This window comes from Mobula hypostoma, chromosome 7 (genome assembly GCF_963921235.1).
Source record: "Mobula hypostoma chromosome 7, sMobHyp1.1, whole genome shotgun sequence".
NCBI classification, from domain to species: Eukaryota; Metazoa; Chordata; class Chondrichthyes; order Myliobatiformes; family Myliobatidae; genus Mobula; species Mobula hypostoma.
The window spans coordinates 154501887-154515789 of record NC_086103.1 but is presented as its reverse complement, the minus strand read 5'-3'; the positions used below and the strand labels follow the sequence as shown (position 1 = coordinate 154515789).

Here is a 13903-nt window from a genome sequence, read left to right as displayed (position 1 = left end):
ACTATACATTGCACCATTCTTTCCAAAACTATTCATCTGGAAGTGATTCTAGAAATCAAGGAGTTTGTTTACATTTTCCTTAAAACCAACCACTTTTTTTAGTGACGATTAGACTAGTATGTCACAAACCCACCGAGGTCACTGAATATTATGTTCAATTATATCAATAATGAAGGTAATATGATCAATATAAACAGGGATAGTTTGCTTTATCTTTTAATTAGAAAGTAGGATGAAGTATATATTAAATGTGGTGCATAGAAATTAATTTACATTAGACATTGGTAAGGTCCTTTACAATTTTACTGATGAACACTACCTCACTTATCAAAGTTGCTGGTGAACATAGCAGGCCAGGCAGCATCTCTAGGAAGAGGTACAGTCGACGTTTCAGGCCGAGACCCTTCGTCAGGACTAACTGAAGAAAGGATTAATGAAGTCAACTTTCCACTTTCAAATCTCTTACTAGCTCTTCCTTCAGTTAGTCCTGACGAAGGGTCTCGGCCTGAAATGTCGACTGTACCTCCTCCTAGAGATGCTGCCTGGCCTGCTGCGTTCACCAGCAACTTTGATGTGTGTTGCTTGAATTTCCACCATCTGCAGAATTCCTCGTGTTTGCGTTTTTAAAAAAAACTACCTCACTATATTTGCTCTTTTTTCACTATTTAATTTAATTTATATCTTATTGTAAATTTTTTATTATTGTAATGTACTGCTGCAGCAAAACAGCAAATTTCACAACATATGCCGGTGATATTAAACCTTATTCTGATATTTTGATTCTGATTCAGTCTTTCATGAACTAGCATGTCTACAATCTGCAGAGAATTTGTAAGCTCAGCAAGTATTCTAGTAGTTATGGCAAATCTACAAATGTCATACAAAGGAGATATTCCGCACTGATATTTACAGGTCAGAACCAATTGAATAGATTCTGCTGAACACTACCACGAATTGCTATGATTCACCATTCATCTGGTTTTGAATATGCATTCCAATTTTCTCAGAAGCTTCATTATGTCATGGGCTGGAATGCACTGCAAATGAAATATTGGCATGAAAGATATATATTGGACTCTTGTGGCACTTGAGGTCTTGGTTATCTGGAAAGTACTTTTACACAGCAACAAATAAAGCAACAGAGCAGCCAATGGTCAGGTCAAAGTAAAAACCTTTGGAACTCTGGCATGAATCTGTCGAAATGTCTATAAACTTAACAGATGGAAAGAAAGTATTAGATATTCAGGTTACACAGCGCCAGTTTACTTTCCAGATTGTCCTAAAGTGTTAGGAAACTCTGGAATCATACAGCATATTGTAGGCCCTTCAGCCCAGAACATCTATTCTGACCATTGTGATTCCACCTCTTCTAATCCCATCTGCTGGTACTTGCCCCACTGACATTTTTGGACTTGGCAATTTAGTGTTTGTTCTGATATTCCTTAAAGGTGTGAGAGTACCTGCTTTCATATTCTAACCAGCCTCCAGCTGTAAAACAATTCTTTCCCCTGCCCTTTCCCCTGAACCAAAGCCCTCCAGTTTTAAGAACAGCTTTCCTGACATGGGGAAAAAATCCTACCATCTACCCTATTCATTATTTTGCATTGCCTCTCTCATATTCCTGCACTCCACAGAAAACAAACTCATCACGTCCAATCTCTCCTCATAAATGAAACATTCTGTCTTCAGCTACAACCTGGTCATAGAATTATACAGCATAGAAACAAACCTTTCACCCCAACACATCTGTGCTGACCAAGGTGTGTATCCAAGCTAGTTCAACCTGAATGCATTTGGTCCTTATCCTTCTAAACCTTTTCTATCCATGTGCCTGCCCAAATGTAATTGTAATTGTAATTGTACCCATTGCCTCAGTTTTCTCTGGCAACTCACCACCCTCTCTGTGAAAAATGTTGCCCTTCAGGTGCCTTTTAAATTTTTCTCCTCTCCCCTCTGAGCACTCTCCAATACAACCATAACCTTCCTACAATGTTGCCTAACCAATGCTTTGTAATGGTGTACCATGTTCTAGGCCACAGCTAAGGAGTATAAGAGGAAATAGGAGTATAAGCTAAGGAGTATGAAGAAAAAAGGGGTGAGGAGCAGATTTGAAAGGTGGGGGGAGGTGATAGAGAAACACCAGGCAATAGGTGAAACGGAGGGGGAGGGATGAAGCAAAGAACTAGGAAGTTGATTAGTGAAAGACACAGACGGCCATGGAAGAAAGAAGAACCAGGGAGGGGGGAGGAGCACTGGAGGGAGGTGATGGATGGGCAAAGAGATAACATGAGTGAGGGAAAGGGGATGGGAAATAGTTAAGGGGGGGGGAATGGAGGCATTACTGGAAGTTTGAGAGATCAATGTTCATACCATCAGGTTGGAGGCTACCCAAACAGAATACAAGGTGTTGCTCCTCCAGCCTAAGTGTGGCCTTATCCCGAGGGTGGAGGAGACCATGGGTGGACATATCAGAATGGGAATGGGAAGTGGAATTAAAATTGGTGGCCACTGGAGATCCCGCGTAGATGCTCGGCGAAACAGTCTCCCAAAATACGCTGGGTCTCACCAATATACAAGAGGCCACATTGAGAGCACCGAACACAGTAGATGACCCCAACAGACTCACAGGTGATGTGTCGCCTCACTTGGAAGGACTGTTTACAGCCCTGAGTGGTAATGAGGGAGGAGATGTAGGGGCAGATGAAGCACTTGTTCCGCTTGCAAGGATAAGTGCCAGGAGGGAGATCAGTGGGGAGGGACAAATGGACAAGGGAGTCATGATGGGAGCAATTCCTGCGGAAAGCAGAAAGTGGGTGGGGGGGGGCGAGATGTGTTTGGTGGTGGGATCCAGTTGGAGGTGGCAAAAATTTCAGAGAATTATGTGCTGGACGCGCAGGCTGGTGGGGTGGTAGGCGAGGACAAGAGGAATGCCCATTATGGGCACTTGCCTCGCCACCATCGAGGACATCTTCGAAAGGCTATACCTCGGAAAGATGGCATCCATCATTAAGGACCCCATCACCCAGGACATACCCTCTTCCTGTTATTACCATCAAAGGAGAGGTACAGGAGCCTGAAGACACACTCAACATCTTAGGAACAGCTTCTTCCCCTCTGTCATCAGATTTCTGAACAGACAATGAATCCATTAACACTACCTCATTATTTTCTCACTCTTTATTTATGAACTATTTTATTTATTTATTTGTTTGTTTATTTGTTTATTTATTATCATAAGTTATAGTATATTTTATATGTTGCCCTGTACCACTGTGCAAAACAATACATTTCGCAATATTTGTCAGTGATAATAAACCTGATTCTGTTTCAAATTCTGATTCACCTTAGAATATTCAGTCAAATTGGTGTGTTAGTATTTCCCTACAATAAATCTATGCTATTCTGTCTTTCCAGTTGTAAATTAATCCTGTCCCTCAGATTTTCTTTCCAATAGCTTTTTTACCACCGATATTAGACGTGTTGTCCTGGAATCAATCACCTGGCTTACTTCTGCTGCCCTTCTTGATGAGAAGTATCACAACTGCTGTTTTCTAGTTATCTGGTACCTCACCTCTGGCCAGAAAAATATTAAAAATCTCTGTCAGGACCCTAACAACCTCCTCCCTTGCCTTCCATTGCAGCTGATGATACATCTCATCAGTCGCTGGTAATTTATCGACTGCTGAGACATCTAATACATCCCCATTTTCGGCTATGCACTCTCTGGAATTTCACCAGTAGTGTATACTGGCAAGAAATATTCACTTAAAACTTCATCTTCTGGCTCCATGTATAGATCGGCTCCTTTGATGCCTAGACACCACTCTTTCCTTAGTTACATTCTTGCTTCTAATATTCATATAAAATGCCATGGGATTTTCCTTAGTCTTGTCTACCAGTGATATTTTGTGCCCCCATTCCTTTTTTAAGTAGACCCCTGTGCATTCTTTGGTCCTAAAGGGCCTCCCACGTTTTCAACCCTGCTTCCAGTCTTATGCTTCTATTTGTTCTTTGTTCAATTATCAATGTCTATTGAGCTCCAGAGTTTCATAGACTCCACGCTTACAAAAACACATTGGCCCTGAATACTATCTCACCTTTAAATTAGTCTCACTTGTCTGGTGCAGACTTCCCTGTAGATAGCTGTCCCTATATACCTTTGTTTTGGTCCTGTTTTATGATATTGAAATAAACCTTCTCCCAAGTTAGATCCTCAATTTGGCCTTCATCAGGTCATAAAGAGACATAGGTTGCCAACTTGGGCTTGAACGTCTGGTAAGATGGCGGCACTTGAGAATGCTGAGGCCTCTCGGGGGCCAACCAAAGGTGCTTTTTTTCATAGTAAAATTAGGTTTTTTTTACAATCCAAAGACAATTCTACTCCAAGAACATCAAGTACTACAGGGCTACTCCATCAGTGAGCTGCTCATTGATCGAAGTAGCTGGACTGGTGTTGGCTGCGGAGTCGTTTGGGATATCGGAGGAGCCTGTCGGGATATTGAAGGAGCCCACTGATGTGTCGGAGAAGCTGACCTGGCTGCAGGCCGTGTTGCTGCCCGCTGCTCGGAAGCGTCAAAGTTGGAACAGCATAACCGTGGGAGATTGTGTCAGACAATTCACTTGCAATCGCAAGATACTGTTGGAGAATGATACTGTAAGTTTTGAATTATGTTACTCGCTATTTTTGTATGTTTGCTTGCTACTTTGAACGTTTTGCACCTTAGCCCCAGAGGAAAACTGTCTTGTTCAGCTGATTCTGCGTATGGTTTGTATGATAATTAAATTATTTCATTTCATTTGATTTGAAGACATTGAGGAGAATGGACAAATTTGGGTGTCTTGATGAGTGCTGAGCCGTCCTGATGAAGGTTCTTAGCCTGAAATGTTGACTGTTTATTCCACTCCATAGATGCCACCTGACCTGCTGAGTTCCTCCATCATTTTGTATCTATTACTCTACAATACATACCTACAAGCTGCTTATCAAATTAAATCCATCGTTCTTATAATCCATTCAGTTAACCTACTAGTCTGTCCAGGATCTCTCTCCTATACTTTACCTTTTCAATCAGATTGAGTTGCAAGTTAATTTCCTAAAACTATCTCCCCTCCCCTACCTCTGCACTCCATCTTTGATCCACAAACTCAGCCATGATGCATACTCTAAACTGAAATCTGACCATCTCTTTGCCACCACAGATGCTTCTCGACCTGCACAGTACTACCAGAAGTTTATTTTTAAATCCAAGTTCCACAGACGCTGAAGGTCGTTGGTGACATTGCCCTTCAAGGAATACTATCTCAATACTTGCTCTAGTGACATGGTCACATAGAGTACGTACACCAAATGAAACTGCGCAGAAAAACACAGACCAGCTATCAAGAGGAGATATTCCCAGCTTCACTATTTAATAGTATCCAAGGAGAGAGCTACAACTACTTTGAATGGCAGAACACACATGAGGTACCAATGGACTGCTTTTATTTATTAAATTTTTAATTATTTGTAGGTTTGCTGAGAATCCATTGGGAAATATCGATTTACTTGACTGAAAAGCTGCAAGCATTGTCTGGATTTGCATTGTAATCTGAGGTGAAGGTTAACTTTTATTCCAAAATGTAGTGACCATTGGCATCCAGCAGACCTCAGAGGACAAAGCTCAAGGTTAAGATCTTCCTACAAGAGGAGACCATAGCGAAAAGGCTTCTAGTCAATGAGTCCTTTCAGACTTTCAAATGTGAAATAATGTCGAAGTTATTTCAGCTCTCATTCTTGGGTGACTGCACTTTATTAGCTGCAGAGACCTTGGCCGTCGGTTGGATCATGGCATGGATCCATTGGAACGGGTTACAGTATCATTCTCTGCAGAGAGGATGGACACCACACCTTGTGCAAAGCAATGTGAGAAGTTGGAGCTGAACTTCCTCATGCTTCTTCACAATTCATGCAGGTTTTCAGATACACCGGAAAATGTAAGCATCTTGCAGACAGATCGTGATGGATGCATGCCATTATCTTCCACTGAATCATCCTCTGGATCTGGCCTGTAAACTGCTCTCCTCCATCCACAGTGTGCCTGAAGTAGTGGATTTCAGATTATATGACAGGGTATCAATTTCTTCCATTTCTCTCCTCAGCAACTAGCCCTAGTCAGCTGGAAAATCCTGGATATCTGAAAGTATAGGAAACGGTTGTAGCAAAGGGAAGATCGGGTAAGTCATGCTTGCCTAATTAATTCCATCCAAAGGGAATTTGAAGGATAGGGAGGAGGCAGGATCTCAGAGAAACACTAATGTTGACAGAAAGTACCATACAGTATACGATCTCTGCACCACTGACACGATAAGCTTCACATCTGTCCTCCCAGTCTTGTTGCTGCCAGCCTTCTGCTGTTGCTCGTAGTCGTGTGCCAACCTTGCCTGCAAGAGAAATGACTGATTAACTTGAGCACATCACACCCAGACCTTAACAGCAAAAAATGTAAAATAATTAGTAATTAAGTTCCTAATATCCATTTATCAGTATTAAACTATTTACTCCTCAGTAAATTTAATGGAAATAATTATATTATAAAGAACAGAGCTAATTTTCCTTTTAGTTTAATACATGCATGTTGTAAATCATTCTCATAGTCTCGGAGCTATAAATGTGATTGAACTGTTTGTCTCAGACTTGATGCTATGCCATACTTTTCCTATTCAGGCATATGCACAGCTAAATACTTATTTAAATGGAAATCAAGCTGCATTTTAGCACACGCATTTATGTAAGGGATAAATGTGAGCAATATGTTCCCAGTCATTAGCTTGGATTTTGCCTTTGTTCCACACAGAAAGCAAGTTAAAAAGAAGTGAGTTAAGAACAGTTCTACATTCAACAAGTTTCATTATATGTTTTGCAAACCATTTAGAAAAAAAATAAAAGAAGTTTTACATAATAAGAACAGAAATGCTGGATGCAGCTGAGGAAAGAGAAATCAGTTAATATTTCAAGTTAGAGCCATCATTTGATCAAGGATTTTAATGCTTTCTGAAAGGAACAACAATCAATCCTGTGTGAATCATTATTTTCTGGACACCCTGACAACAGTGCAGGTTGACTCAAGCCCTCTTGATAATTGAGAAGCAAGCCTGAACCCTCCAGCTGGTCCTGCTACTGTCAAAGCCTCAGCACTTTCCAAGCTGTACATTGAAGGTAGAAAATCAAATGACATCAATTGTGCATTCCACACCAAATGAAATCACTATACATGCCTGGCAACCACTGTGAGTGTACTGGCCATATACGCAGAGTCTAAACCCTGCGGGCAGGTGGGCTGGAGTTGTTCGGCAGGGTTTAATCTAATTTGACAGGAGGGTGGGAACCGGAAACTAGGGTGCTGAGGATGGGGTAGTTGGTTTACAAACAGAGGCAATTTGTAACGAGACCCCTAGCAAGGGGAGGGCAATGATAGGATAAAATTGCAGTCAACAGGATGAGTTAAAAGGTGGACAAAATCCAAAAGGGTGAATACAGGACTGAAGGTGCTATATTTCAATGTGCGTTGATGAACTTGTAGCACAGTTACAGATTGGCAGGTATAATGTTGTAGGCATCACTGAATAGTGGCTGAAAGAAAATTATAGCCAGAAGCTTAAGGTCCAAGGATACACATTGTATCGAAAGGACAGGCAGGAAGGTAAATAGATAGATAGATACTTTATTGATCCCAAAGGAAATTACAGTGTCACAGTAGCGTTACAAGTGCACAGATATAGATACTTGGAGGCACATGAGAAAATAGGCCGTAGTCAGCATGGTTTCCCCAAGGGAAAATCTTGCTTGACTAATCTGTTAAAATTCTTTGAAGAAATAACAAACAGGATAGACAAAGGAGAAACGGTTGCTTTTGTATACTTGGATTTTCAGACGGCTTTTGACAAGATGCCACAAATGAGGCTGCTTAACATGTTACGAGTCCATGGTATTACAGGAGAGATTCTAGCATGGATAAAGCTGTAGCTGATTGACAGGAGGCAAAGAGTGGGAATAAAGGGAGCTTTTTCTGGTTGGCTGCCAGTGACTAATGGTGTTCCGCAGCGGTCTGTGTTGTGACTGATTCTTTTTGTGTTATATGTCAGAATTGATGGCTTTGTTGCAAATTTTGCAGGTGATATGAAGATAGGTGGGGAGGGCAGGTAGTTTTGAGGAAGTAGAGAGACTACAAAAGGACTTAGACATATGAGGGAAATGAGTAAAGAAATAGCAGATGGAATACAGTGTCAGTTAGTGTATGATCATGCACCTTGGTAGAAGAAATGAAAGGGTTGATTATGTTCTAAATGAAGAGAAAATACAAAAATCTGAGGTGTAAAGGGACTTGGGAGTTCTTGTGCAGGATTCCCTAAAGGTTAACGTGAAGGTTGAGGAGATGGTGAGGTTGAGGAATGCAAGGGAAATTCCGTTCATGAGTACTGGAATATAAAAGCAAGGAAGAAACATTGAGACTTTATAAAGCACTGGTGAGGCCTCACAGAGTATTAGAAAGGATGTGCTGAAATTGGAGAGGGTACAAAGGAGGTTGACGAAAATAATTCCAGGATTGAATGGCTTGTCATATGAAGAGCGTTTGATGGCTCTGGGCCTGTATTGACTGGTATTCAGAAGAGTGAGGGGTGACCTCATTGAAATCTATCTAATGGTGAAAGACCTTGATAGAGTAGATGTGGAGAGGATGTTTTCTATGGTGGGAGAGTCTAAGACCAGAGGATACAGCCTCAGAATAGAGTGGCGTCCTTTTAGAACAGAGATGAGGAGGAATTTCCTTAGCCAGAGAATGGTGAATCTGTGGAAGCCAGATCTTTATGTATATTTAAGGCAGAGGTTGATAGATTATTGATTGGTCAGGGCATGAAGAGTACGCAGAGAAGGCAGGAGATCGGGCCCGAGAGGAAAAACGGATCAGCCATGATGAAATGGCAGAACAGACTTGATGGGCCATATGGGTCTTATGGCCTAAAGAAATTTGTGCACACAAGATCCTTAGCCGCATATAGCAATTGGTTTCTTGAATAAAATTGGATCTTACAACTCATGAACAATGGATAACATTCTCCAATATGTCCAATTATGTGATTTTCACCAAAGAGACTGAATTTTTAATGGCTGAAACATGACAGAGATGTGCCCCTCGTTGCTAGACCTATGGAAGTTTGGCCTTAAATGGGGTCACACGGTGCCTTATTTAGGTTGAATTCACTTATTCACTCTTAATGAATAATGAAGTACTGATGGCTGGCACAGAGGAGTGCAGACCTTCACTCTTCCATTCATGTACAACACACACCCAGTCACAACCTTCTGATATTCACCTAAACATGTGCAACCCACAGCTGATGCAAGCAGCCCTCACAGACACAAACCTCATCAGCACACCTGCAGGTGCTTTAAACATTACTTAAAGGAAACACCACTGAGCAGGTCCAAGCCTGGAAAATCTGACACTCAGAACCCACCTAAAGTAAAGCCCTTTTAAGACAAGCTGGCTCACAGAACTATGACTATGACTAGGACAACTCTAATTGCCTCCTCCCCACCAGCAGAACATAGAACAGTGCAGAACGCACAGAACAGGCCCTTCGGCCCACAATGTTGTGCAAACCGCTTGACCTACTCTAAGATCAATCGAACCCTTCCCTTCCTCATAACCTTCAATTCTACCGTGATAAGTGTGCCTATCTAAGTGTCTGTTAGATGTCTTTAATGTATCTTCCTCTACCACCACCCCTGGCAGTGTGCTCCATCCACCCACCATTCTCTGTGTAAAAAAGAAACTTACCTCTGACCTTCCTGTACTAAGCCTCACCATTCCCACTGCCCAAATGAAAACATGCAAGTACTCCCGACTCCTGAAATGCCAACCCAAACACCAATGTTCCCTGAACTGTTCCCCCAACAACCAAGTAACCTCTGATCTTCGGCAGCAGTTAACCCTCACCCAAGATCCTCTAACAATCCCCTGGCACAAGCACGCTTCCACTTTTAGCCCAACAACCCCTTGCTGATTTCTATCTGATCCTCTGATCCCATGTCACAACTTCTCTGGGCCTCACTTCTCCAACCCCATACAACCCTTCTGTTTCATGTAGACGTATCAAATTTTACTTCATTCACTTAGCTATGCTAAAAAGTGCGTAAAGGTTAACTCCTTTTACTATTTAACTGCATAAAAAGTTTTAGCCTTTGTACACCTCTAAATATTCCATTGATGGGCCCTCACACCAAATCTTCATTGACCTGGTGCACACAGACAATTAACATATCATTCAGTTTCCAGGCATTGGATTCTGTTTTGCTTTCAACTTCTCAGTAATTTTAAGGAATGCACAAAATGGTAATGCAAGCTATAAATATCAAGCAGCAAAGATAGCAGTTGGAAATTATAATAAATCATTAAAAATTACCTCATGAGGCTCAATGTTAGCGTAAGTAAAGAATGAGGATAGATCGGGGCATGGTAATGAACACTTTCTGAACAATTACCTAGGAGGGAATACATGGCTGCTCAGTTTGGTTGCTGAACATCATTAAAACTGCAAAGGTTCTTCAGAAGAAGACACACGAGAATGTAGATGGAGGAATCTGTTGACAGAAACTCAGATGGAGATGAGAGGGCATACAGGAACGAGATATACCAGCTGCTTGAGTGGTGTCACAGCAACAACCTTACACTCAACATCAACAAGACCGAAGAGCTGATTGTCACCCTCAGAAAGAGTGAGGTGAAGGAACATGAACCAATCCTGTTCGAGAGATCTGAGTGAGCAATTTCAAGTTCCAGGGTGTCAATATCTCTGAGGATCTAACCTGGGCCCAACATAGTGATGCAGCTATAAAGAAGGCAAGTCAGCAGTTATATTTTATCAGGAGTTTGAGGAGATTTAGTTTGTCACCTAAAACATTCAAAAACTTCTACAAATGTTCTATGGAGATCATTCTGACAGGCTACATCGCCGTCTGGTATGGGGTGGGGGGACTACTTCACAGGATCGGGAAAAGCTACAGAAAGCTGTAAAATTAGTCAGCCCCATCATGGGTACTAGCTTCCATAGTACCCATGACATCTTCAAAGAGTAGTGCATCACAAAGGCGGTGTCCATTACTAAGGACTCCCATCATCCAGGGCATTCCCTCTTCTCGTTGTTACTGGGAGGGAGGAGATACAGAAGCCTAAAGGCACACACTCAGCGATTCAGCAACACCTTCTTCCCTTCTGCCATCCGATTCCTAAATGGACATTGAACCCATGAACACTACCTCATTTTTTCATAATTTGTGATTTTGCACTATTCTTAATTTAACTATGTAATATACATATATCTACTTACTGTAATTCATTTACTTATTTTTCTATATTTATCATGTATTACATTGCACTGCTGCGAATTTCATAAATATGCCGGTGATATTAAACCTGAGTCTAATTTTGATAATCTGCTGGAGGAACTCAGTGGGCTGAGCAGCATATATGGGATAAAAAGAATTGTAAACGTTCCTGACCAAAATCCTGCATCTTGACCCACTAAAAGTTCCTTAGAGACGTAGAGCAGTACAGCACAGATACAGGCTCTCTCCCTCATCTAGACAGCGGCAAACTTTGTTACCGCCCAGTCTCACTGGCCCACATTTGGATGGTAGCCTTCCATACCACTCCCATCCACAAACTTCTCTTAAATGTTCTAATGAAACCTGCATCCACAGCTTCTGCTGGCAGCTGCTTCCACACTCACACCATCCTCTGAGTGAAGAAGTTCCCCCTCATGTTCCTCTTAAATATTCCACCTTTCACCCTCAACACACGACCTCTAGTTCTAGTCTCACACAACCTCAGTGGAAAAAGCCCACTTGCATTTACTCTGTCTATATCCACCATAAATCTTCGACAGATTGTTTGCTTCTTCAATAGAATTCTGCTATTTCATCACCTTGTATCATTTATAAATATTCTCCATCAGACACAGAATCAGGTTTAATATCACTTGCATATATCGTGAAATTTGCAACAGTACAATACATAATAATAAAAATGATCTTTTATAGTAAAAGAATGAGTTCAAAGTTCAAAATACATTTATTATCAAGGTATGTATACATGCTTCAACCTTGAATTTCATTTCCCATCATACAGCCATGAAACAAAGGACCCAAAAGAACACATAAAAAAAGACTGTCGAATACCCAATGTGCAGAGAGAAAAAACATATCATGTAAACTGTAACAGCAAGCATATAGCATTCTGAAATGAAGTCCGCAAAGAGAGTCCCATGGGTCAGCGTGGATCAGCACAGAGCCAAGTCATGGAGCAGCGATCTGAATGGGCCTGTCCCTCACCTCAGGCCCCAACATTCTGAACCTTTCAATCTGGCCTCGCACCTAAATTTACGTCAAAACATCGAGCTCAGTCACCCCGATCTGCTCTGGTGCCTGTTTCTCGCCACCTCGATTCGACCTGTAACCAACCGTTCCGACTTGGCCTGCGCTTAAGTCTCCATCCAAACATCGAGTTCGGCCGATTCGGTACGCTCTGGTGCTGGACCGCGGCGCTTCGATTTGGCCTTTGGCAGGATGTTTAAAATGATCGAACCTCATGTCTTCCTCATTCCTGGTGACTGGCCCACCGCCTCACCTTGCCTCGGTTCTGCCACATCGAATTGCCTTCAACTCTAAAGGGAAGTTACAGACTATTACTTGAGGCGATCACTTGCCAGAAAAAGTGTGATTAACGAAATATTTAGTTGTTTTGCATGTTTCATTAGCCACCAGTTGGAAGTCGCTGAGGTTCACCAGCACCATCTTGAACTGGAAATATATAAAATTAAGTAAGTAGTGCAAAAAAAGAGAGAAAGAAAGAAAAGAAAAAAAACTAGAGCGGTAGTGTACATGGATTCATTGTCCATTCAGAAATCTGAAAGCAGTGAGGAAAAACCTGAAATATTGAGGCTCATATACCTACCTCTTGATGTTAGCAGTGAGAAGAAGGCATGTCTTGAGTAATGAGGGACCTTAATGATGGATGCCTTTTTGAGGCATTGCCTCTTGAATATATCCTCAGTGCTGGGGAGGCTACTGACTCTGATGGAGTTGGCTGAGTTTGCATGTTTCTGCAGCTTTTTCTGATCCTGTGCAGTGGTCCCTCCATACAGTCAGTGATGCAACTAGTTAGAATGCTCTCCACAGTACATCTGCAGAAATTTGCCAAAGTCTTGAGTGACATAACAATTCTCAAACTCCGAATGAAATATAGCTGTCGTTGTGCCTTCTTTGTAATTACATCAATATGTTGTCCCTGAATAGATCTTCAGAGATGTTGACACCCAGGAGCTTGGAGCTGGTGACCCTTTCCACTGCTGATTCCTCAACGAGGACCGGTCTGTGTTCCCTCCACTTCTCCTTCCTAAAGTCCCTCAGGAAGGGGTATTTCTTTAATTGCCACACCACTCACTCAGTTGATCTATCCTGTACACCTCCTCGTCACCATCTGAAATTCTGTCAACAATAGTTTGTGTCATCAGCAAATTTCTAGATGGCATTTGGGCTGTGCCTAGCCACATGGTCATGGGTACAGGGAAAGTAGACAAATGGGCTAAGCACACATCCCTGAGGTGCGTCAGTGTTGATTATCAGATATTATTCCCAATCCACACTGACTGTAGTCTCTCAATGAGGAAGTCAAGGATCCAGTTGCAGAGGGAGGTACAGAGGCCCAGGTTTTGGAGCTTGTTGATTTGTACTGAGGGGTATGATGGTGTTGAACACTGAGCTGTAAACAGCATACAGCAGCCTGACATAGATATTGCTATCGTACAGGCCATGTGGAGAGTCAAGAAGATTGCATCCACTGTAGTCCTATTGTGGTGATAGATA

General features: G+C 41.9%; 1 long non-coding RNA gene across 1 annotated transcript in view; it reads left to right on the top strand.

Moving 5' to 3' along the window:
• The first annotated feature begins 6152 nt into the window (after positions 1-6152).
• The window catches only part of LOC134349051 (uncharacterized), a 30038-nt gene continuing 22287 nt past the window's right edge, over positions 6153-13903 (top strand). The window contains exon 1 of the long non-coding RNA XR_010018573.1: positions 6153-6213. This is a non-coding gene — a long non-coding RNA (uncharacterized LOC134349051). The remainder of the gene's footprint in view (positions 6214-13903) is intronic.